Below are 24256 nucleotides of genomic sequence, written 5' to 3'. Positions count from 1 at the left end.
TAGTTGGGCAAAATTCCAACGTGAAAGCTATCTGATACTTGGATATGTTAAGATTTTTTGATAACAAGACACTCAGAGACAAATTCTGGTAGCAGGTTTTCTCCAGAGTACTTTCCGTATGCAACATCCTTATGTGAACAGGTCTAGAAGTGAGGGAAGAGAGGTAGAGAGCAGGGAAAAAAGTAAGATAGTTCCTTCCTTCAAAGGAGTTCATGATGTTAGAGAGACAGATACTAACACACACAAACACACATACAAAGTGGTAAATAAAGGCGAGAATAGGGAATGATGCTGGGCACAAACTGGAAACGGAATTGTCCCGACTCAAGTGTCAAAATGAAAACACCGGTGTCATATTTGGAGTTACTGCTCTTCACTCCTATTTCCCAGGGTTGTGGCAGTTGAGAAACCTTAATAATTCTTATTTTCTTGCATTTCTATCATGTTACTCATCAGCCATTTTTCTCCTAGCCTGCATGAACTTCAGTACTATCTTCTATGCAGAGGAGATATATGGGGTCCTAAAGGGTTTCCAAAAGTGAGGTCCATGGACAACATGCCTGAGAATCACCTAGGACATCTGTTGAAAATAAGGTTTTCTGCTACTCCACTCCAAACACTTGAGTCACTGGTACTCTAAACCAGCTTTTTAACATGCTCTCTAGATGATTCTAATGAACATCCATGAACTGCACTAAGAGTAGCACTAGACTAGAGTCACTGAGCCCTCACTTACTTCATATCTAAAATTAAGAATTGGATTAGATCATCTCTAAGGTAACATCCATCACAAATATGCGATGATTCTAGGTTAAGCATTTATATTGTCCTATGTATGTCTTTTGGATACTTTATATGTATAATTTCTCTTGTTTCTTTTCTCCAAATGCCCAATTCTGCAAAGCTTTTATTCACCTCACTTAGGCGCTCTCTTAACTTATGAATATAAAAAAAAAAAAAAAAAAGCCAGAGTGATATGTTTTACTTCAGACATTTAGATAACCTTATATGTAAGTGATTTAAGAATGGGAACACTAGACTCTGATGGAAGCCTTACTCCTGAGAAACTCATTTGGTTTAAACCCCAGATCATAAATTTTCAAATGCTCCACTTATTATCAACTCAGCCCTCTAGGACTCGTACTTTATTTGCCCTTTATCTAAAATATGGATCCTAAACATGTAATTAATAAATAAGAGATGTCCTTAAAAGAGGTATTCTAAAGTATCTAAGCAGAATTAGCTTCGTTCCTATCAAGCTACAAACCTGCACATTCTACCAGACCGTATACTCAATTTAAACAATTAAAGATTTTCTGAACAAGTGTTTATTAATTGAGCCATAGCATTATAGTTGAGTCTCTTTCCACTTCCTCTTGTCAAACCTATTGAGGATGCAATGCAGAGTTATTTGGCAGGTGGCCACACTATAAAGCAGCAGGACATATTTGACAGATTTATATTATAAGTTGCCAGTTGCCAGACTTTTGCCATTTGGATGGATAGCATGTCTCTCTCTCTCTTTTTCTTTTTTTTTTTTTGTCTTTTATATAAAAATATGTTTTTTTCCTTGACAGAATTATAATTCACAGACATAATTAACATCACATTAAGTATAAATCATAAAACATGATTTTACAAAATTGTTTGCAAAGCACACGGAATTCTTTCAGGAGAATTTTCTCAAGGTGACATTAGGTAATCTCTGATGGGAAGGTGACTGGTATTGATTTACAAATATTAATTTTAAATGTCCATGTTCTATGCACAAACCACATAAAACTCCAAAACATAAATTATACTTTACACAAATGTAAATCATATAATATATACCTATGAGGTTTCTTTTCTTCCTTTAAATAAATCCAAGTTTGAGTTTGAAATTTTCCCTCATTAAAGTGCCTTTTTTGTTGTTGTTGTTTAATATACCTTGATTGGACTAAAACTGCTTCACAATACTGCGCTAGCCTCTGTCGCACAACAAAGTGAATCAGCCATGTGTATACATACATCCTTGACTGAGTATGATTGTGTGCTGAGTTCCCAAACTGATTTCTTAGGTCCTCTGCATCATTTGGGAAAAACAAAACAAAACAAAAACAAAACTGCCCTGGAACCTGGACAGGAAGGGCCCCTGTCTTGGGCCCCATATTTTAACAAAATTCTGCATATCACAAACAGAAAAAAAAAGCTGCATTAAAGGAAACACGAGCGCCTATGTCACTCAGGAGGCAGAGCTCAGTTCCAGCACCTGAGCTACACCTGGAACCCTAAACAACTGCTTTCCTGACCAGCCACCATTCGAGCCCCAGCAAAACACTTTATCCCATCTTATGCCCTATACCCTCAAAACAGAAGTCCACAGTGCTCAAAACTCTGTGAGATGTGTCATTTCCAGCACTGGAGATAGATGCTGCTTCGAAGTGCAGAGACGATTTGGGAAGCAAACACATTAAGTAAGAAAAAAGACAAATGAATTAACCAAATCCTTCCTCTCAGACACTATGAATGCGATAGATTTTTGCATAATGAAATATGATTTTCCAGTAGCTCTGGGAGCATCCATTTTTAGGCTTCTCTTTGTGTCCCAATTTGTGGTTCTGAAGGTACTCACAGATTACCTTGGATACACAAAAGTTCCATGTGGCGACTAATGAACATTTTGCAGTATTAAACAATTCCTATTACCCTTAAATTTGTATATATGTGGTCAAGTAACATGCCTAAGACATGATCCTGACAATTTACAATGACAACCAGATGGATACTGAATGTTAAAATAATATTTTAACAAAAAATATTTAACAAATTTCAATTAATTTTTAAAAATAAATTTTAAAAAATATATTTTTAATATTTTAATAATTTTACTGCAACATTTGGTGTATGAAAATCAAAATTTGCATTTGTCTTTAATGTTAGGAGATGAATTTAATATTTTAGAAAAAATACACCTTCTTGAAAACATGAAAACTACTTTTCATATTTTACATTTAATTTACCTCTTGATAAAAATGTATTCAATGGGTCTACTTTACTTTTAATGCTTTATAGCATGACTGCCAACACACAAAAATAATGTAAAAATGTTGTTAATAGCAGCAAAATTAGAGCAGAAATGTGCTAAAATAAATAACTAATGTATTTATATTATTAGTCATCAAACATAACTGGTTCAAAACGTGTGCAATAATAATTCCATTTTCTTTGATATCATCTCAACTTTCAATATATAAAAAATTATAGCTTTGCATAAATTCTTTTGGTATAAAAGTATATTTGATGGAGTACGAGGGTTGAACAAATTTAAAATCTGATACCTCAGTTTATAACTTTTAAATATTTAGACACATGGTAGATGTCTAATATAAAATTTTATTCTTGTCCTTGCCCCTCAAATGTTGGGGGAGCCCTATTTAACAATGTAAAGGTTTACCATGGATGGATATCAAGTCTCGAATTAAGGCAGCCTGTGTAAATGGAAGGCCTATACATGTTTATTATTTCATTCAAAATAAGCGTACATACCACAGTAGCTTTAAAAGAATAAATCATGAAGAAAAATCACAATGCATAATAATGTTGGACCAACTTACTCACTGAGTACTTGTTTAATGGCAAACACTCATAAACAGTAGACTTAAATTATCCCCAGTTTGCCACAAATACTACTCAAAATCATGATATTAGCAGACAATTGGAGCTTAAGAATTATTTTCATAAAATTTGTATCTAAAAGCCCATTCTCAGTTAACCTCAGTTCCACTTTTACAAATATATGAGGGATCAGCTAACTGGTGAATAAAATGTTTGCTGGCATATTCAAAGTTCGTAGGAGACACTTATTTTTTCTCTGCTATTATCTATCTTAATTATGCATGGTGGTCATTTCCTCTACTGTCTTTTTCATGGCAATTACAACACCCAAAGCGTTAGGTTAATAAGACTGGAGATTTTAAGGTCAGATTGGAAAAAATGTCAAAGGAAAACATCAATAAGCTTTGTCACCATAGAGGGGCATTCTTACAAAGATATCCCAACATTTTCTTTTAAAATGATTGCATTTGCAACAACTTAAGAATCCAACAGTGGATCCCAACAGATAGAAATTCATATAGGCACAGCAACCTGCATTGGATAACTGTAAATAAAAGCAATTCTTTTCAGAAGTAAAGAATAAATTCTGATAAAAACAGAGATCTCTGGAAGTCATATTTTAATATTAAATCACGAAAATACCTACAGGCTATTTAGAAACAAGGGATGGGATTATTTAATTATATGAGAGCACAAATACATACAAAGGAAGTGTATAGTTGGTTATTTGAAAGTAATCTGCTATGATTATTCACTCAATCTAACAAATTACTCTTCTCTTTAGATATTTTTAAATCCTAGATCATCGTTAATGTAATATTTCTGGATTTTGCTTTGTAAATCACTTCAGGTCATTATGAAAGTAAAAGTTTTAAACGATATTCTCTTCACCTGTTACAATCCAATTTTGGTCTGGCCTCTGCTATTTCAAAACATCCTGTGAATATATCTGACATGAGTTAGAGGTTGGTTGTTTTATTTTCTTTACTTGCTAACTCGTCCTTTTCTCTAATTCCCAGCATGACTCTGTGACAGCTGGTTGTCAGAAAGCACGCTATCATTTTGCTAATAATCAGATTTTACTGTCGTTGGAAAAAATAGGAAATGATGTAGACTAAAAAAGGATTTCATCTTAAACATTTTGAGAAAAAAATAGAAAACTTCAAATGACATTTTGAGAGAGCTGGAAAAATAAAGCCATGTGTCCATCTTGGAAATTTTATTAAGTGTTACATTGTTGAATGGGTATTCTTGATGTGCTTTATAGTCAGCAGATAAAAAAAGGTCTAGAAGTTCTTTATCATTATTATCATTATTATTTTAGAAATTCTCTTCAAATGAGAATATGTAAGTTCTATAAATCAAGTACATTTTTCAATACTTAGGCAGACGTGAATTTTCATGCCATAATTTATTCTTAAATTTGCTTTGAGAGTTGATAATTATTGTAATGTGGCACAATTCATTCTTACGACCATTTAAGTTTAGCTTTATGATGTATATCACATTTGTATACAAAGAAAGCTCTTTGGGAAAGATAATTAAGATGAAAAGCTTTTTTACTTCATAGTGTCAAATTGTCTTCAAATAGTCTAAATGAGATTTTTTAAATTTTAATGATTTTTTTCTGCATGTATAATATTTGTCTAGGGTTTGCCATCTCAGTGTTCTTTCTATAATAAACACTATCGAAAATCAGTTTAAGGGTAGAATAAGGATATGTTTTATAGAACAAGATAACTTACAGAAATTGTCATAACACTGAGAAATTGTACTTCTTTGGAAGAATCAGAATGATACTATGCTAGGATAATTTTTATATTTGCATTTATTTATTTGTTTATATTCAAAGCCATGAACATTCCACATAGTTTTCTGCTTAAGTGCATTGTGCTGTGTTTACAAATCAACAAACACTAATTTTAAAACTATTGATTTGCAGACTTTGTGGACTTCCACTTTCATTTCCTTTCAAAGGCTCTTGGTTGTATTTTTATATTTAACTGAACATACTTAATACAGACATCACTTAGCCTTCGAACTACCTAGAACTAAAGGGACAAATTTATGTTAGTTCAACATCATAGTCTCACCCATACTCATTAGAAGGTACTACTATTCATGAAGAAATCATTATGTTTCTGGCTTTTATTATACTTTAGTCTCCAAAAGTGAGTAACACATCAGAGCCTTAAATTTCTACATTTTGCACCAATACTTATACTGATGAGTCTATAGAAAAACCAGTGCCCAGTTTGCCTTCAGTGGAAATGCAGGGTGGAGGGACTTCTATCCAATGACTTGAACCACATCAAAAAATCAGGGGAAATGTACTATTAAAGAGCTGGACATATCTTCACTTAAAAACAGTATGGCTAAGTTCCCAGGGAACTGCCACTGATAGATTGCAAAGTTCCCCTGGCCTCCTTTTTCTTTTGAGCAAGCTTTGAGTTTACTTACCACTCAGACCAGAGGCACTGCCCACCAGGCGCAGTGGTTGCTGCGGAGAAATTGTCTCGTCCCTATGAGCTTCCGATGTACTTCTATTACTCTTTAAATGCTTTATCAAAAATTAAAGGCCAAATGTAAAATAGATAGCTAGTGGGAAGCAGCCGCATAGCACAGGGAGATCAGCTCGGTGCTTTGTGACCACCTAGAGGGGTGGGATAGGGAGGGTAGGAGGGAGACGCAAGAGGGAGGAGATATGGGGATATATGTATACGTATAGCTGATTCACTTTGTCATACAGCAGAAACTAACACACCATTGTAAAGCAATTATACTCCAATAAAGATGTTTAAAAAAAATTAAAGGCCATTTCCCCATAAAACAAGAGTGTGTAGTGACTTTAATAGCTAAAAATGTTCTCTGAAGAACGACTAGAGCCATTATCTGGAAACTTGCCTTTTGAAGTGTAGTCCCCAGCCAAGGACGGCAGCATCACTGAGGAGTGGTTAGAAATACAGTTGCTCTGGCCGCACCTGAGATCTGTGAATCAGAATCTGGATTTTAACAAGATCCTGAGGTGATTCAAATGCACATTCAAGTTTGCTTTTTTTTTTTTTTTATTTTTAAAAATATTTATTTATTTATTTTTGGCTGCACTGGGTCTTAGTTGCTGCGCACAGCCTTTCTCTAGTTGTGGGAATAGGGGGCTACTCTTCACTGTGGTGCGCGGGCTTCTCATTGAGGTGGCTTCTCTTGTTGCGGAGCACGGGCTCTAGGCACGCGGACTTGAGTAGTTGTGGCACTCAGTCTCGGTATTTCTGGTTCACAGGCTCTAGAGCGCAGGCTCAGTAGTTGTGGCGCACGGGCTTAGTTGCTCCGCGGCATGTGGGATCTTCCCGGACCAGGGCTTGAACCCGTGTCCCCTGCGTTGGCAGGTGGATTCTTAAGCACTGCGCCACCAGGGAAGACCCCACATTCAAGTTTGAGAATCACAGATCTAGAGCAGTTCTCACACGATCTGCGGTGATTGAACTGTTTTCTGTTAGTGATTTATTTATAATTATACTCATAAAATACGACAAAAATAAATTACTAGAAAAATGAAAGAAATAAAGGCATATGAACTACAATTTTGATTTTTGTATTTTTAGAATCACAAAGTAACATTCTATTAAATTTGTAAGACGTTTGGTGATAATTTTTCACAGATGTGCAATATCAAGATCATCACCCACTTTATTGATAATTGTTGTTTCATGATATCTGTTATAATCTATAGAAGCTCTATGCTTTTTCAAGCTTCTAACTTTTACTTCTGCTTTTCAATTTTATCAGCCACTGAAAAACAGGTTGCATGCCTTCCTCCCATGCATGCAAGTATTAAGATCATTCGAAAAACAAAAACAAACAGAGAGACAAGAAATTCCGGGGGGCCAATTCCCATCTTTAAACATTTGGGACCAAACTGTTTCTTATCTTGCAGATACACAAAGAATGTATTTCATAGTTTAAACTCTCTTGACAGAATTTCCTCCCTTTCATCCTCTCACCTCAGGGTGCAGTAACAGTACTTTACAATCAGTTTCCATATTATCTCACGATAAGGAGAATAATCTCTATTTTAATGCATTAGACTCTACGTAATTCACAAGTTTTACTCCATTGCTAGGGTACTGCTTAGTGCATATGTTTTTTTTATTTTAATAGCAAGACTTCCTTGATGAAGGCTGTGCATTACTTGCCTTCTAACCGAAGGTCCTTATCTAGATACCCGCTCCGGAACATTTTTCTGTCACAATTGGCACATCATCATAACAACGCTCGCTCCGGTGCAAAAAAACCCCAAACCAGATTTGCTGATAACGTAATCTGTCGTAGTTTTCTTACTTTTACACATTTCAGAGCTAGCATTCGTTGTCATTAATGAAGATCAAAAAAATTCTTCCTTCATATCACCGTCATGTTCAGATTGCACAGATACTAAAGGAATTGCTATGTTAATATGTCCATTTGTCAAGTGCAATTAAAAAAAAATACCCTGCTAGTTTTGTTTACTCTATGCTTAGGCCTTCCATAGAATTAACCAGTTCCTGAAAACATCAAACTCTGATGTCACTGAAAACTGATACGTAATCTTACTTCTCTGCAGTTTCCCAATATTTTTCTAAGAAAGCATCTTTGATTCAGCCTTTCACCAGTGCTTTAGCAGTTGTGTATGATTTCTTATCCTTTTTTTTTTAATTTTTTTAAATTAATTAATTAATTTATTTATTTATGGCTGTGTTGGGTCTTCGTTTCTGTGCGAGGGCTTTCTCTAGTTGCGGCAAGCGGGGGCCACTCTTCATCGCGGTGCGCGGGCCTCTCACTGTCGCGGCCTCTCTTGTTGCAGAGCACAGGCTCCAGACGCGCAGGCTCAGTAGTTGTGGCTCACGGGCCTAGTTGCTCCGCGACATGTGGGATCTTCCCAGACCAGGGCGCGAACCCGTGTCCCCTGCATTAGCAGGCAGATTCTCAACCACTGCGCTACCAGGGAAGCCCTGATTTCTTATTCTTATCAGTCCAAAGTGCTACTTTACAGAAAGACTGAAAATCACTAATATGTAGATGTGAAATATTAAACCTCTGCTTCTGAAAGCTTCGGAATTTAATAGTCTTTTTCTACAATCCTTTTGGTTTTAAACCTATGGTTTATGATTCGTACATAAATAACCCTTAATTTTGGATAGTTTCTTTAGTTCATTAGCTTATACATATTATTTAGTAAACAACTGTGATTTCAATACTCCACCATCAGTTAAGGCTACAAAATGGAATTCAATATATGACAAATCATAATTCCAAATAAAAGCAGTAGAAATTCTTTCAGTCTTTGTTTCTTTGGAATCACTGCCATCATCAGCATCATCATTTCATTTATTTCTATAGCTATATTTGGAGAAGTGCTTTTTTTAACCAAAAATAATGCAATGAAGCTTATTTTACCATATATTAACTAGAAATACATATAAATAATATATTTGTTTTTAAATTATAAATTTAATTTGATTAAAATATAATGATTAAAAATTACAAGTTATAAGAATAAACACATGCTTATGTTCTCTCGTATTTCTATACCTTTTGGGGTTACAACTGACTAACCTGAAAATGTTGTCATGTATTCTTTCCATGTGTGATTATTATGCACCTCATGCCGCATATGACTCACCACATAAGTTTGACAGTAGTCAAACTGGTCTATACCCTGTTCAGTGAGACAAGTCATGACTTCAGATATTGCAACAATATTAAACTGCAGTCAAAATTTCTAAATTCCCACTCTCAAGTTCTGTACATATTTCACTGCAGAGCGTCGGACCCTATTTACAGTCTGGTACGCAGTGGTGGACCACACTTTGACAAGCTCTGATACAGTCTAGCTTTCAGTTCTATTGGGTTGATTTCACCATGTATATACTGAGCACTGTGCCATGCTATGTGCTATACCTCTACGGGAGATGCTAGAAGTCTACTTAAGGAGATGACAAGGAAATGGACGGTATTTTTATATATGTAACTGCACAGGATTTTACTTAGAGTACCCAAAGATGCAACTAAGTTCAAATAGGAGGTCAGGGAAATTTTCCTCTAGAAGATAATGCCTGAACTGCATACATGAAAAGATGAACGAGTGGCAATAAAATACGGGAAATTTTTCCATGGACAGAGAATTTCCTAAGGATTAGCATAGCTTAAGTGCGTGCTGGAGGAAGCCGGTGAAGGGAATAAACGACACAGTGAACACTTTGGTGCTTCTGCAGGGTGAAGTGCAAGGCAGGACGTGAGAGAAGATGGGACTGGAGAGAAAGAAAGTCCGCTTTACGGAACCCAGGATTTGGACCCGTGGAGGGAAAGCAATTTGTTCCTTTTGTGTACTTTGCTTCACTTATGAACATATGGGCACAAAACCACCCCATTTCACTGATATCCAGTCTATTATGGGACACTTAGCCGTTGTGCATCAGCCTTTTCTTAATGGTCTTTAAAATTTTCTGTTATTCCTGTCATTCCAAATTCCCCTTTATAACTATGCATAATTAGTCTTTAATTTCTCAAGAACTGATCATTCAGTTAGATGTTACTCCAGAATATTGCTTCTCTCCCTCATACTAGGTCTTTCTCTTTGATGTATTGTTGTATTCATCAGACCAAGAGGATGAAAAGAACAGGTTATACTGACTTTAGACAATTTTTTTTGTCTGTAGGCAGATAGGAATTTTTTACAAAAATATGGTGGGAGGATATAAGTTGAAAGTTACTAGAAAAAGAAATGTTGGTTCTTTTCTATAATTTTCTTTTATATAGGCTCTTCTTCACTCCATCCCTCATTATTATAAATAATTAAAATCACTATGTTGTTAGGTTGAATTCCCATTCTAACTTCCTTTCATGTGCACTTTAAATAGCTGCCTGTTTCTTATACTCTTTTAAAATTCACTTTGTCCAAGAATCCATCCACTCACTGCGAAAATAATTTGATCATTCTGAAGTGCTGTTGATTTTTTTTTTTTTTTACTTTATGTCCTCTTTCATTCTGTCTGGGTAGGAAGCTGGATGTTACCCTTTCCAATTAATTAAGGTGTTTATCCATGAAGTTACATTTACTTAAAGGCACAAACTTAACTTCTACCACAATATATTCTTGGAAACTGTATCACAAGACAGATTATTTCAAAATGGAATCTACTTTTACATAGAAATAAATTAAAAGCAGAAAATATTGTTTTTTGATTTCTTCCATTTGTTTAGATATCTCTGTTTTTACCAGCCCTAGCTACTCAGAACAAGAGAAATCAAAAACAAATTTATCTTCCATTTTGTGGATTAACTTTGGACATATAAAATGTTAGAAGCAACCTTTATGATCATTTAACCTCCTAGGGCAATTCTCTTCGCTGAATAAAATTTGTGTGAATGCCTACCATAAAAAAGAAATTAGAGCATAAAAATGCAGTTGACTCCTACAATAGATTAACTGAAATTTAAGTTACATAAACATTGAAGAATAATTAATTTGTTTTCTAATACAGAATTTGGAACAGTTTTCTGACTTGATTTGGGTGTTCCTGCCATTTAGATCATTGCCCAGGAAAATGTGAACTACAGTCTTCTATTTCCTTACATGAATATTCTTATCAAAAGAAGAGACTTCCAAAATTATACCATAGACTTTAGAGCACCTTCGAGGTCCTAAAATAAGTAGTTAGGGTATTTATTGTTGATCCACTTGATGTTTCTTAAAATGAAAACAAACTTTTAAAGAAAGGACAAACCCAATACTTTTCCCCATTTTCTTCCACTAACTCAAGTAAGTCTCTCACCTCAGGTTTTTTGATATCTGTGTAATGACCATCTGAAGTAAGCACTATTATCCTCTTCATTCGTCATTGCTATAGGACCATTTTGAGACTTATTTGACAGTTGTCACCAGCCTTAGCACTTTATTTTAAGAATGAAAGTTATACCAGCAAGTATCCAGTAACTAATCTGTCTTTTCAAAAGAAACCTCCAAATTGTACCCAAAGACTTGTGAAGTCTGGACTAAGTGGTACTAATTTGTGAGTCTTTACTTGAGGTTGGGAATGCTAAATAGCAAATAAAAGGCACTGTGACTTGTGGTGTGAATGTTAATTGGTCAGTAAGTAATGAGAGATGTGGTGAAGTTCAAAGTTTTAGGAAAGGACTAACCGTAAGTAGAAATCAAGCTAAGTGCTAAAAATCACAGGCTTCAAATTCAGTCTCTTTTGCCTCCACTGCTTCTTCTACAGAACTGCTTCAGACTCTCCAGCACAAGAGTAGCCAAGAGCCAACAATCACTTGAGTTTACAAATTGTTTCAATTCTTATGCAACAGCTAACCATTGCTCAGATCATTATTTGATTATGAAAACAATTCAGAATTCTTGAAAAGAATATCAAAGTTTTGTATCAACATATATAATGAATAATTTGACTTTGCATCTTCTGGGATTCTCACATTTCTCTTATGTTACAGTTATTTTGTAATTTAGATTTCTCCACTGGACTCTGGATTTTTCAAAGTAGAGCTCATGGCATGGCATGTGGTACTGTCTCTATTCTCAGCATCCCCACCAGTGCCTACATAAATAAGGTGCTCAAAAAATGCTTTCTTTTAAATTCCATTCTTTTCCACAGATACGATTCTTTCTATTCCATAGTTGCTTACTCCCTGCTTTATTTTATTTTTTTGGTGTTATTTCCTCCTCCACCCAGAAGGTTGCATTGATGAAAGTTAAAAATAACAAAAACCTACATGCTTTGTGTGTGCGAATAATCTCATGAATGGAGTTCACATCTTTGATTTATTTCTTTTCTTTGTTCACATCTGTTGTCCATTTTAATAGAAATTCTCTTTCAGGGCTTGAACTCCAACTTTGATTCACCACCATGCTTTTGTCTACTGGTCCCCAGCATGGGGCAGCAGGAACCAGAGATTTTCATGGGAGGAAAAGATAGAGAATAAACCTCCAGTAACCTTCTAAGGAATTAATTTAATATTTTGACTATTCTTTCCTTTGGAGTAGGAAGATATTCCTAAGGTAGGTCAGACACTCAGAACTGTGTTGAAAGACTATCTGACACTTCACTCCTACTCAAGAATAGGCAATGTTTTAAACCAGAGGTTAAATGCCTGTGTTAAAAAACAAAAAACAAACAAAAAACCTCTGGATTGAGACATCACTCATGATGAATTACAAAATGATTGCCAAAATTAGCTATTCACACTCAAGTGTGACACCAGTATCATACCAAATTGTGCATGTGGCATGTATTTATGTTTGCATGTGTGTGTAAAAACATGAGTTATGAAAGGAGAGGAATTAGTCAATTAGACATTCAAGCAAAACACTCAATTTGTGGTTTTACAAAGAAAATAGCCACCTAAGCACTAAAATTTTTACTCTCCAAATCATTGTTAAAACATTGTATAAAACTATCTTATGAAGAGAGTCTCACTGTGTACTTGCAAAAGCTATTTATTTATTTATTTATTTTAACATCTTTATTGGAGTATAATTGCTTTACAACGTTGTGTTAATTTCTGCTGTATAACAAAGTGAATCAGCTATATATATATACATATATCCCCATATCCCTTCCCTCTTGCATCTCCCTCCCACTCTCCCTATCCCACCCCTCTAGGTGGTCACAAGGCACCCAGCTGATCTCCCTGTGCTATGCGGCTGCTTCCCACTAGCTATCTATTTTACATTTGGTAGTGTATATATGTCAATGCCACTCTCTCACTTCGTCCCAGCTTACCCTTCCCCCTCCCCGTGTCCTCAAGTCCATTCTCTACGTCTGCATCTTTAGTCCTGTCCTGCCCCTAGGTTCTTCAGAACCATTTTTTTTTAGAATCTATATATGTGTTAGCATACAGTATTTGTTTTTCTCTTTCTGACTTACGTCACTCTGCATGACAGACTCTAGGTCCATCCACCTCACTACAAATAACTCAATTTCATTTCTTTTTATGGCTGAATAATATTCCATTGTATATATGTGCCACATCTTCTTTATCCATTCATCTGTCCATGGACACTTAGGTTGCTTCCTTGTCCTGGCTATTGTAAATAGTGCTGCAATGAAGCAAAAGCTATTTAGACTTGGTCCTCCCAGCCCTCAGGGTTGTTGTTTACACAGAAGATTCTCTCTTGGTTGGATTTCTACCAGGTCCCTGGTGTTTTTATAATTCTCTTTGATAATGGGTCTTTATTATTTTATTTCCAAAACAAGAAGAAATGGCCCCAGAAGCCTTCATTAATCTCTGAGATTCTCTTTCTCATTCATCAGAGAATTAACTCATTTGAATTACATTCCAATCTCTTCCTTCAGTACCAAGAGGCTGTTCTAACAATGCAGTGTTTGAGTAATGGGACAGAGGAGGGAAGAAGAAGCGATTTGTAAGTGAATTGAAGAGGCAGTTTCAGAGGACTATTTCTCTTTGGAAGTTTCATGTTTGGTGTTTATGTCTGAGAAATCTAAGGGAAGAAGGACCATCAGTTGCTCTGCTCTCCTAGAACAACCCATTGTCTTTTAAAGACTCCCTAGTGAGATAAACAGCCTTATGTTTCTAACACAAAGTGGGATGGGAAGGGACCTCATTACCACTCAGTGGAAGAGAATAGACAAATCAAGTCTCCTTAGTTTTTTCTCCACTACTTCCCTTGACCCTTTGTCTTCCTGGACAAGGACAAATTGACCCCCATATTAGAGCACACTTTGTTGACTCTAGTAGTTACTATTTCAAAACAGAAAATTCTGTGTGTAAAGGTAAATTTTTCTGGATTTTTATGTCAAAAGAGGATTGTGAAAAATGCCAGTAAATATAAGTATTCCAGCTTCAGATTTATGCATATGGTTGGGTAAAACATGGCATTAGTGTGAACTTTTTTAAGGTTCATTGTCATATGAACATGTTAGTATGAAATAAATAAAACTTTGCATAAATGAAAGTTCCTCTCGCCTTGGCCAGCTGTCTCACAAATGAGTGCCATCATTCATGGAACCATGAGGCACATGTATTGAGGAAAACTCATCTCCATTATCAGAAAATCAACTCAAAACACAATTCTATTTTTAAAATATTCATAATAAATCATATTATTTTAGGAGATCCATTACAAAAAAATTAAAGCATCAGTTTAGATATCACTGCTCTTTTTTTTACCTTTTGTCAGCCTGGAAATTGCAAAAATGCAAATAGTTGCACCCAGGAATTTGTGAACCTTAATATATCCAATTTAGTAATAATATCATGCAGTGCACGTGTTTAGGTTTAAGTGTAGCAATGGTATATTTCTTCCAGCTGGTATGTATGAATACTTCAAAGTACTTGGCTCTTGACTGATGAAGATTCCACATCTTATTGATTTGGTTCCTAGAAAACTAGGGGATTTGTTATTTTCTATGAGTTAGTGGCATTTGAGAAACACATGTGTAGAAGACTTGCAAAATTTATATACACAGGCAAGTGGGGGCACTTTTATTGATCTCATATGAACAATCTCCAGGTTGTTTTTTTTTTTTTCCTGTGGAATAGTCATATTATAACTCTCATTTGCTGCCTATAACAGGGTATAGAACTAAAATATGTTCTGTTAGTTCTTAAAACCAGATGGAAAATTGTGCTAGCTAGATAATATAATGTCTCCTAGGGACCCACAAGCGAAAGTACAGCAAGATACTTCCTTCAATCTTTTTTTGAAATTTTTTAGAAAAAAAAAAAGGCACTTATTTTTGAGGGATTAGGATTATTGTGTGTGTGTGTGTGTGTTTTTTTCTTTCTTTCTTTCTTTGCTTTTGGCAAAGGAAAAAAATAAAAGCTGGCCTAAGACAGGACTGTATGGTTCTAAATGCTGGCTGCTGGAGGCCCATGGTGAGGTTTAAACAGAGTTCAAGATTGAAATAAATGTCTAAACCTAAGACAAGCGCAGTTTCTTTCACCACTGAATGCTCCATGTATTAATCTGAGTATTGGAGTTCTTTTCTGCATCTTTGGTTTCTGTTTTTATAAAAATAAAAACCCTCACTATAATGACAGGAATAATTTCTGAAGCCACTAATGTGTATTTCAGAGTCAGCACAGATTAGTTTTGTTGGCATAGTTTCCTTCATTGTGTCTGTTTCCACACTCTCTCAATCCGCAGACAACTTCTTTTTTTAATCTTTCAACATACAGAGTAGAAGTTTCATCATAAAACAATTTACTCCTTGTTTTTAGAAGTTATAGTTTTACAACACAAGATAGAGTCTCAACTAAGAAGGCAGGGTTTGCCCTTCTAGGAGTCTGGCCATCTGAGTTAACGACGTCTTTTGGCATCTTTAACTTTCCTGTCTGTGTTATGATTCATAGTCTGTCTATGATTCATAGCTTGATTCATAGCTTGGTAGACATACCTGTTCATGTTTCCAGTGGATTAGTACCCACTTTTGTTGCAAGTCATTTGGGTATCTGTAGCACTGATGACAATAATAGTTAGGTACTCTCATCGTATCCATGAGGAAACTAAGGCGCAAATGCCTTAGTGAAGGCACTTAAGGGCACCGAGCAGACAAGTGGCTGAGCCAGAATTCTAATCTAGAAAGTCTGACTTCAGAGCTATAATATTTAACTAAGACCTATGGACATGGATAGATCCACTGATCTTATTACTACCCCATCACTCAAGTGCTCCTGGCCTTGTCAAATGATGGAAGAGGCCACTGAAGCCATCCTAGTGCAATGGTTTATGGACAATGCTTATTGGGAGGATGCTATTTATTTTTCGCACGGGCCAAATACAGAGATCTAGGAGTCAAGGATTAGAGGTATGGGTGGCACTTTTCACACCCGGAAAAGTGGCTTCAGGAAAAAATTTGACTGATAATCCCAAGATAATAGGCTCTGATAGATTAGAGCCGTGCTAATATGGTAGACTAATAGTCACATGTGGCTATTTAAATTCATTTTAGTTAAAATCAAATAAAATTAAAAATTTAGATCTCCAGACACGCTAGCTACATCTCAAGTGCTCAGTAAACACACGTGGCTAGTGGCTACTTGTTGGACAGTGAAGACACACTTTCATCATCAGGGGAACTTCTATTTGACAGCACTAGTTTAGGATCAAAAGGTAAAAGAACACAGAGTCTGGCAGTGATGGCTGACACCAGTGTCCAGAGGTGGCTATGCCGGGGGCAACTTCCTAACCAGACCCCCAGCTGTAGCTGGGCCTGAGCTGCTTCCTACAGCCTCACCTTGCATGTCACTGTCTGTTATCTAAGCCTGATTCTGAGAGCCACTTAATTTCCTTCCAACAAATTTCTTTCCTGTTTAAGTTACCCACAGTTGTTTTCTGTTAGTTCCACCAAGACCCTTTCCTGATAGAAGGTTCTTTACTTAGCATTTCCTAAAACTGAAAAACCCACACTAAGAAATTACTGATGTTCGACTGTTACATATTAACATAACTGTCCTTGAACCTCACAGGATAATTACCTAGAAAAAAGCAGGTTTGAGGACAGAATAATGTAGACCTGAGAGCAGTGGAAAGGGTGAATTTTTTCTTTCTCTTGGCCTAGTGATTTGGGGGCCCAAGGACACTTGTCTGGTGGAGATGAATTGATCCTGCTGGGAGGAAGAAAGCCAGGGGCTATGTGAGAGTGTGCTTTGTGAGAGTCCCATGGCCTACAGTCTTCAAGAGCGACCATATCTAATGGCAAGTAATCCCAAATCTTTGATAGATCTTAATGAAAATTACAGCCTGTGCTGTAGAGAATTACATGAAGATTTTGTTCTGTACTCAGGATGGATGGCCAAAGGAGGAATGGGAGCTCCAAAGTAGTGACCATCATTAACAGCCAGCTGGGCCTGGCAGAGTGGCCACCTTATAATGACCATCTGGGTTTGAGCAGGTAACATGGCACATTGATTAGAGGACCAGAGCAAAGAACTGGGCTGGATCTATATGAGAGCATATGTGAAACAACACCGTTGGGGGTGGAGGGCAATGAAAAGTACCTAAGTTTTCTGAAAGGACTCAAATTCTTACAAGGCCCCGTAGAGAGACTTAAAGTCATCATAATTTGGGTCTTAATAGAAACATAACCTTACAAATATTGAGAGACTGAAAAGGCAAATGACATTTGAATTATATAAAGAAGAACTTTTTTTGCCATCAGATATTCAACAATAGAATGGGCTGACTTGTGCAGTAATAAGGTACTTGCTACTGGAAGGACTCAGCTAGAGATCACATGAGCAACCATCAGCCAGGCTGTGGAAAAGATTTCTGTGCCGTGGGATATCAACAGCTTCCTCTAACCCAAGGTTCTGTGAACCTCTCATTATAAATAGAATAGCCTTTACAAACTAATGTGATTTCAGATTTTGAGATAGCAAATTTTTCCTAAAAACACAAGGCAAAACAAGAATATCCATTAAAATACTTGGAATTTTGTGGCTGGACCCTCCAGTTTAACTCCCTTCATACCTGGATCTTTCCATTTTTTTCCTGTTTCCTTTGCAAAATCACAGTAAAGTAAACTGTGATTTTGAGTAGGATGGAAGGTATTAAAATACTTTAGAGGAAAGGTAAATAATTCTTAATACTATTAGAATTTAATTAGAATTTGGTGAACAAATCTTGAGGAATACTAACCCTATTTGCTACAAAGATTAAAACATTGCTCTGCAGAAAAACGATCATGTAAATCGTTCTGATTTCTACAGTGTTCTGCATATTTATGTTTCCAAGAACATTTCAGTCAGGGGCTGAGCAACTTAGGGAAACAGAATTATGGCTGGGCTTTCCAGGACACTCACATGCGCGACCAACTCTGTGGACATGCTTGGAATCTATTCCTGGCCCAGGATCAGATATATACATAAACTCCTCATAAACTCAGACCACATTTCCAGCCTGTTTCCAAGAGTAATTCTTCACAAATGCTGGAAAGCTGCTTGATGTTTTACTCATTTATTAATGACCCACATAATCTGTAATTTTTCATACCTTGGGAGATGTTAGGTCTAAGTTAATCTCTGTCTGTTTTACCTTTCACGTTTGGTTTTTCTTTTAAGTCATCCCCTCACCCAGCATCAACTGTAATGAAATATCAAATAAACACTCTTAAATTTTACCAACATTTTTTTGACAAATTCATTAATTCATTTTTGTTTAAAAAACCCATACACCAATAATTTGCCAAACAATGTTACCACCATGTGACATTGCTTGCATTGTTGTATTGCTGCATGTTCGTCTTTCTAATTGTATGTGTTCTTATTTCTTGTGAGTTTTTGTACTTTGCCTCTGTAAGTAGATTCTAAGTTCCTTGTGGGCAAGGTTAATATTCTACATATGGTCTAATAATGTCTGAAACATACTAGATATGCAATAATATTTTTCAATTTTATTTTAAACTATGAATACTTTTATATTAAACATGGCAAAAGTCAACAAAAGAAAAGCATCAGTGAGCAATAATAATATTAGCTAATATCTATTGAGTGTCAGCTATGTGCTAGTCCCTTCTTAGTACTTTGCATGAATTAACTTATTTAATCCTCACAAGAATCCTTTGATATGAGTTATTATTTTTATTATTTCTCCTTTACTTACGAGAAAACTGAGGCACAAAACGTTAAGTAATTGGACCAGGGTCACACAATAAGTAAGTGGTGAAGTAAGAATTTGAATTCAGATCACCTAGCTCCAGAGCCTAGACTCTCAACCGCAAATGTGTGCTATCTCTAAAGATGGAGAACAAGTTGAAAGACCTGGAAAATGCTTTTTTTTTCCTCTGTGTTTTATAAAATCTTTCATCTGGAAGATCAGATAATCCATGGTGGCAAGGAAATTGAATAAGTTCCTTCCTCCTTAGCATGACCACCAAACATTAAATGGAGGCAGCACTGCAATTGCCCTATCAACATTATTAAAGGCAGTGAGAGAATATAGTCTGTGACCTCTCTTTACTGCACCCGAGAGAACACAGCTCTACATTCCGCAAAAATAAGCACAAACTCGCCTCTAAACTTCTCTCCCTCATGGTTATTCAGTGATAAACATTCTACCTCAAAACTTTAGGGTCACCTTATGTTTCTGCCTTACTCTGAGATAAAAATTATACCAAGCTAAGATTATGGATCAGTCCAATTCCTCTTCCATACATAGGTCTTTGAATATTTGAGACATGCTCACTCTGTCATTCATTCTTTCTGCCACATTTACAATGATTCCTACAGAGACTATCTCTATGCTACACCCACTCTCTTCTTTGGGGGAACTGGTTCCCCTCCCTCATCCTATTGGACGTGTGTTCTGAATAGTAGCTGCCAATTTCCTTGACCTTGCCTCCATGGCCACAGTATTTGACTAGAAGTATTATAACACTTAAAAGGTAATTGGCTGCAAGTAATCAAAACTGTTTAACAGGAGCTTAAGCGAATAAGGATTTGTTTTTCTCACATAATAATAATGCTGGAGGTAAGTATTTGCTCATATTCATTATAGTAACTCTGAAAACTTGGGTATATACCTTTGCAATTCCCTTGGCATTTCCCACATATATGTTAACTCATGGTGACCAGTTGGCCTCTGCAACTCAAATTATATGTGTTCTAAGGTCGAAAAAAACCAGGAGGAAGAAAGAGGGTTCCAATTAATTCCAATCCTTTTTATCAAGAAAGTAAATGGGCTTCAGAAATTTCTGCAGCACACTTTCCTTAAAATCTCATTGGAATGAAGTGGGTTTCAAGGATACCTTCAGTTGCAAAATATGTACATACATACATACATAAAAGTTGAAAAAAGTGTAGAATAAAATTGTAATGCTTGGCTTAAACTAATCATGATACATTGCATGGTGTTGGCCCACTACATCCCAAAACAAACTCAAGGTTCTGTTTTCAATTAAGAAGTAGGTATTGGATAGGCAGGTAAGCTCCAAGCCTATCAAAACTAAGGTCCCACCACATGACCTTAGTGATTTGTCCATAGATGAGCACATGACCCAAACTAGCCAACAGAGCCCTTACACAAGATTGTTGAAACTCCCTGGAGAGACAGCTGCCTGTAGTCACTGATTAAGCCTAACAAAGACTCGTATATGAGAGAAGGAAGCTGACATACAAAGAAGTAAACACAAGAGATAGAAAAAGAAAATCCAAATGGCACTCAGGTTACTAATTCTTACAGAGTCATTGTTAAGGCCAATTTTACATCCACACTTGGTTATAGGATCCAATCAATTTTCTATTATGCTTAAACTAGATCAATTTAGATTTCTAACCCTTGCAACCAAAGACTCCTGACTAACCTATTTCTTAACGTGTTTCCCTGCTTCCAGCCTCTTCTGACTTGTTTGTGCAGCACTGAGCCCTTAAAGTTGTTTTTCTTAAACACAAATCCAGTGATGCCACCAAGTGATGATCACCAGTTGGTGATGTTTCCCCATCACCTGCAAGATGAAGTTCAAATAATTCATTATATTAAAAGGTAAATTGGTGCAGCTACTATGGAAAACAGTATGGAGGTTCCTTAAAAAACTAAAAATAGAGTTGCCATATGATCCAGCAATCCCACTCCTGGGCATATATCTGGAGAAAACCATAATTTGAAAAGATACATGCACCCCAATGTTCATTGCTATTTACAATAGCCAAGACATGGAAACAACCCAAATGTCCATTGACAGATGAATGGATAAAGAAGATGTGGTATATATACATATATAAAATGGACTGCTACTCAGCCATAAAAAAGAATGAAATAATGCCTTTGCAGCAACAAGGATGGTCCTAGAGATTATCACACTAAGTGAAGTAATTTAGAAAGAGAAAGACAAATACCATATGATATCACTTATATATGGAATCTAAAATATTATATGATACAAATGAACTTACTTACAAAACAGAAACAGACTTACAGACATAAAAAATAAACTTATGGTTAACAAAGGGGAGAGGGGTGGAGAAGGGATAAATTAGGAGTTTGGGATTAGCAGATACAAACGACTATATATAAAATAGATTAACAGCAAGGTCCTACTGTATAGCGCAGGGAACTATACTCAATACTCTGTAATAAACCATAGTGGAAAAGAATATATCTTTTCATAATATATTTTCTGAAAAGAAAAGAATATATTTTCAGTATATATCTGAAAAAAAAGCTATTCATAACTTGGCTCACTACACACAAATCCAAGCTTTGACCATATAAAACTTTTAATACTCCTAAATCATGCCATGCATTTCCATGTCATGATTTCCTTTATGTGGGATGTTCTTCCCCATGTTGTCCAACTAGATAACTCCAATTCCAGGACCCAATTCAGCACAACCGGCCTCTATAGTTTTCAGTGACCCATACAGGTACACTCACATCTAAACATACATATACACACATGCAAAATGTCTCACGTATGTCCTTCTCTCAGATCAAACAGTCCCTTTTACATAACTTTATCACAACATACATCAAATTGTGGTATAATTACTCCTAGCTAAGTATGAGTCCTGCAAAGGCAAGGCAATGAGTGTTTGTTTATTTGAAATAAGGTGAAATATTTGCACAAGTGGAGGAAGAAAGGAACTCCTAAAATCATCTGAATTTTTCTATCTGGCTTATTTTCAGTTAAATTCCTCAATGCTTTTTTTCTTAATTTGCTGTTATAGTCGGTTCCCATCTTGTAATAATGCTACTGATATTTTATAATTTAAAGAATATGTCTATGTATAACTTACGTCTATTTGTAATAACCTTGGCATTGTGTTTTAGCCCAGCTTTGTGGGTATAAAATATTTTGATAATTTGATTCTATAACTGGAAGCTATCCTCCCATATTTATGTATGTAGCTTTAATAATCAATTCTATATTTCTGCAAAATGTTTCAATATACGCTGAACAGGACAAAAGTTAAGAGTCGTGTGGGACACCCACTAAGATCCTTATATAAAGCTGACATTGATCCATTGACCAGTAGTCTTTGAGGCTAGTTCTTTTTTCTTATGATTTTTAAAGTTTTTTTAAAACTGAGGTATAATTGATGAGTCTAGTTCTTTATCTCACTATGAATTCATCGTCTAACTAAAGTTTCATCCAAGCCATAGTGCTGAACCTCGCTCTCAAGCATTCAGTAATTTTGGAATGAGATTGAAAATACCTAAGTAAAAATGCCAATTTTAAAATGTAAAATAGATAGCTAGTGGGAAGCAGGCGCATAGCACAGGGAGATCAGCTCCGTGCTTTGTGACCACCTAGAGGGGTGGGATAGGGAGGGTGGGAGGGAGACGCAAGAGGGAGGGGATATGGGGATATATGTGTACGTATAGCTGATTCACTTTGTTATACAGCAGCGACTAACACAACAATGTAAAGCAATTATACTCCAATACAGGTGTTAAAAAAAAAATGCCAATTTTAGAGTTGAAGAAACCTAGTTTCAGAACAGCTACACGACTTGTGAAGGCTTATGGAACTGGTAAGTGGGAGAATCAGGTCAGTTTTCTGGCTCCAAATCCAATGATTGTTTCATTATACATCAACCTCCTCAATTGAGACTGTATCAAATGTCCTACTAAAAGGAAATACTGTACCCATAACACTTTCCTTATCTATCACTCAACAAAGCTCATTTAAATAGGAAATGGTGCTTCTTTGGTACGATTCATTTTCAGTGAATCTGTGGAAATTCTGAGCAATCACGGCTTCTTTTTCAACATGTTTACCAACCATCTGTTAATAATCTAGTTTAATCCCAAATGTCTCTTGTGGTTATCTGAGATGCCTCTAGTCAGTGTTTGCTCAACTTCGTATAATCCCAGAAACTTTTGTAAACTTTTTTTGCTCAGGAGCTGTATAATCCAAGAAGGCTCAATGTGACTATGGAAATATCAGCAAACAAGTTTAACAACAACCATAACTCATTTTTTAAAATCTAGGAATAGTCCCTCCTAAGCTTTTGGCATGGACAGGTTTAGCATTCCTACATAAAAAGGGGCTTACAGGCAAAAACCTATTTGGAAGAGAAGGACTACTGTACTTGTCTTGCATTTGAATACATAGCAAGCTCGCTGTTTGTTTTGATTCAGATTTTATGTACTTGGTATGTCTGGAGGGCTTATGGAGATTGGGGTAGGGGACTAAAGGATGGTCCCCGGTCACCTTTGGTATTGCCACTGGATCCTGGCCAGTTCCCTCACATGCCTGAATTCCCGTCTCATCCGAGTGACATACTTGCTCTGCAGTCAATAAGACCAAGGACTGAACAGAGGCCTGCTAATTGCCCAGACCCCTCATGTCTGGCTGTCATTTGGCATTTCTCCCTGGAACAGTAGTACACTGCTCAGTGAAAGAAGTCGCTGTAGACCAACCTGAGGCACTTCCATCCCTCAAGGGGAGCACAGCAGAGGGACTTAAAGACTTTGCCAACCAGAAGTCTGAAGACTTAATTTCTCCAGGGAGGAGCAGCCCGCTAGGCAAGCCAATAAAATCACAAACCAAGAAATCTCAGACTAGAAAATAACTCTTCGTAAAATTCACCCTGTGATGGAGGTAAAGGACTGTATCTCTCCTTAAATCTTCTCATTCTGTTTGTAGATGAGCAAAGAAGAGGAGAAGGAGGAGGAGAAGGAGGAGAATGTGGAGGAGATGGAGAA

General features: G+C 36.3%; 2 long non-coding RNA genes across 3 annotated transcripts in view; one reads left to right on the top strand and one right to left on the bottom strand.

Annotated features, from left to right (window-relative positions):
• The window catches only part of LOC309634634, a 494785-nt gene that overhangs the window by 325672 nt on the left and 144857 nt on the right, over positions 1 to 24256 (top strand). The window lies entirely within an intron of this gene.
• Positions 1 to 24256, bottom strand: part of LOC309634630 — a 463425-nt gene that overhangs the window by 410482 nt on the left and 28687 nt on the right. Inside the window, exon 2 of one of the 2 annotated variants that reach the window (XR_014248261.1) lies at positions 1523 to 24256. This exon is cut by the window's right edge and continues 25705 nt beyond it. The exons of the other annotated variant lie outside the window; for it this stretch is intronic. This is a non-coding gene — a long non-coding RNA (uncharacterized lncRNA). Of the gene's footprint in view, positions 1 to 1522 lie in introns of those variants that run through there. 2 annotated transcript variants of the gene reach the window in all.

The sequence above is a fragment of the Balaenoptera borealis genome (genome assembly GCF_965194805.1).
Source record: "Balaenoptera borealis genome assembly, chromosome: 9".
Taxonomy (NCBI): domain Eukaryota; kingdom Metazoa; phylum Chordata; class Mammalia; order Artiodactyla; family Balaenopteridae; genus Balaenoptera; species Balaenoptera borealis.
The sequence above is the reverse complement of the archived record's forward strand: the minus strand, read 5'-3'. Positions and strand labels throughout refer to the sequence as shown.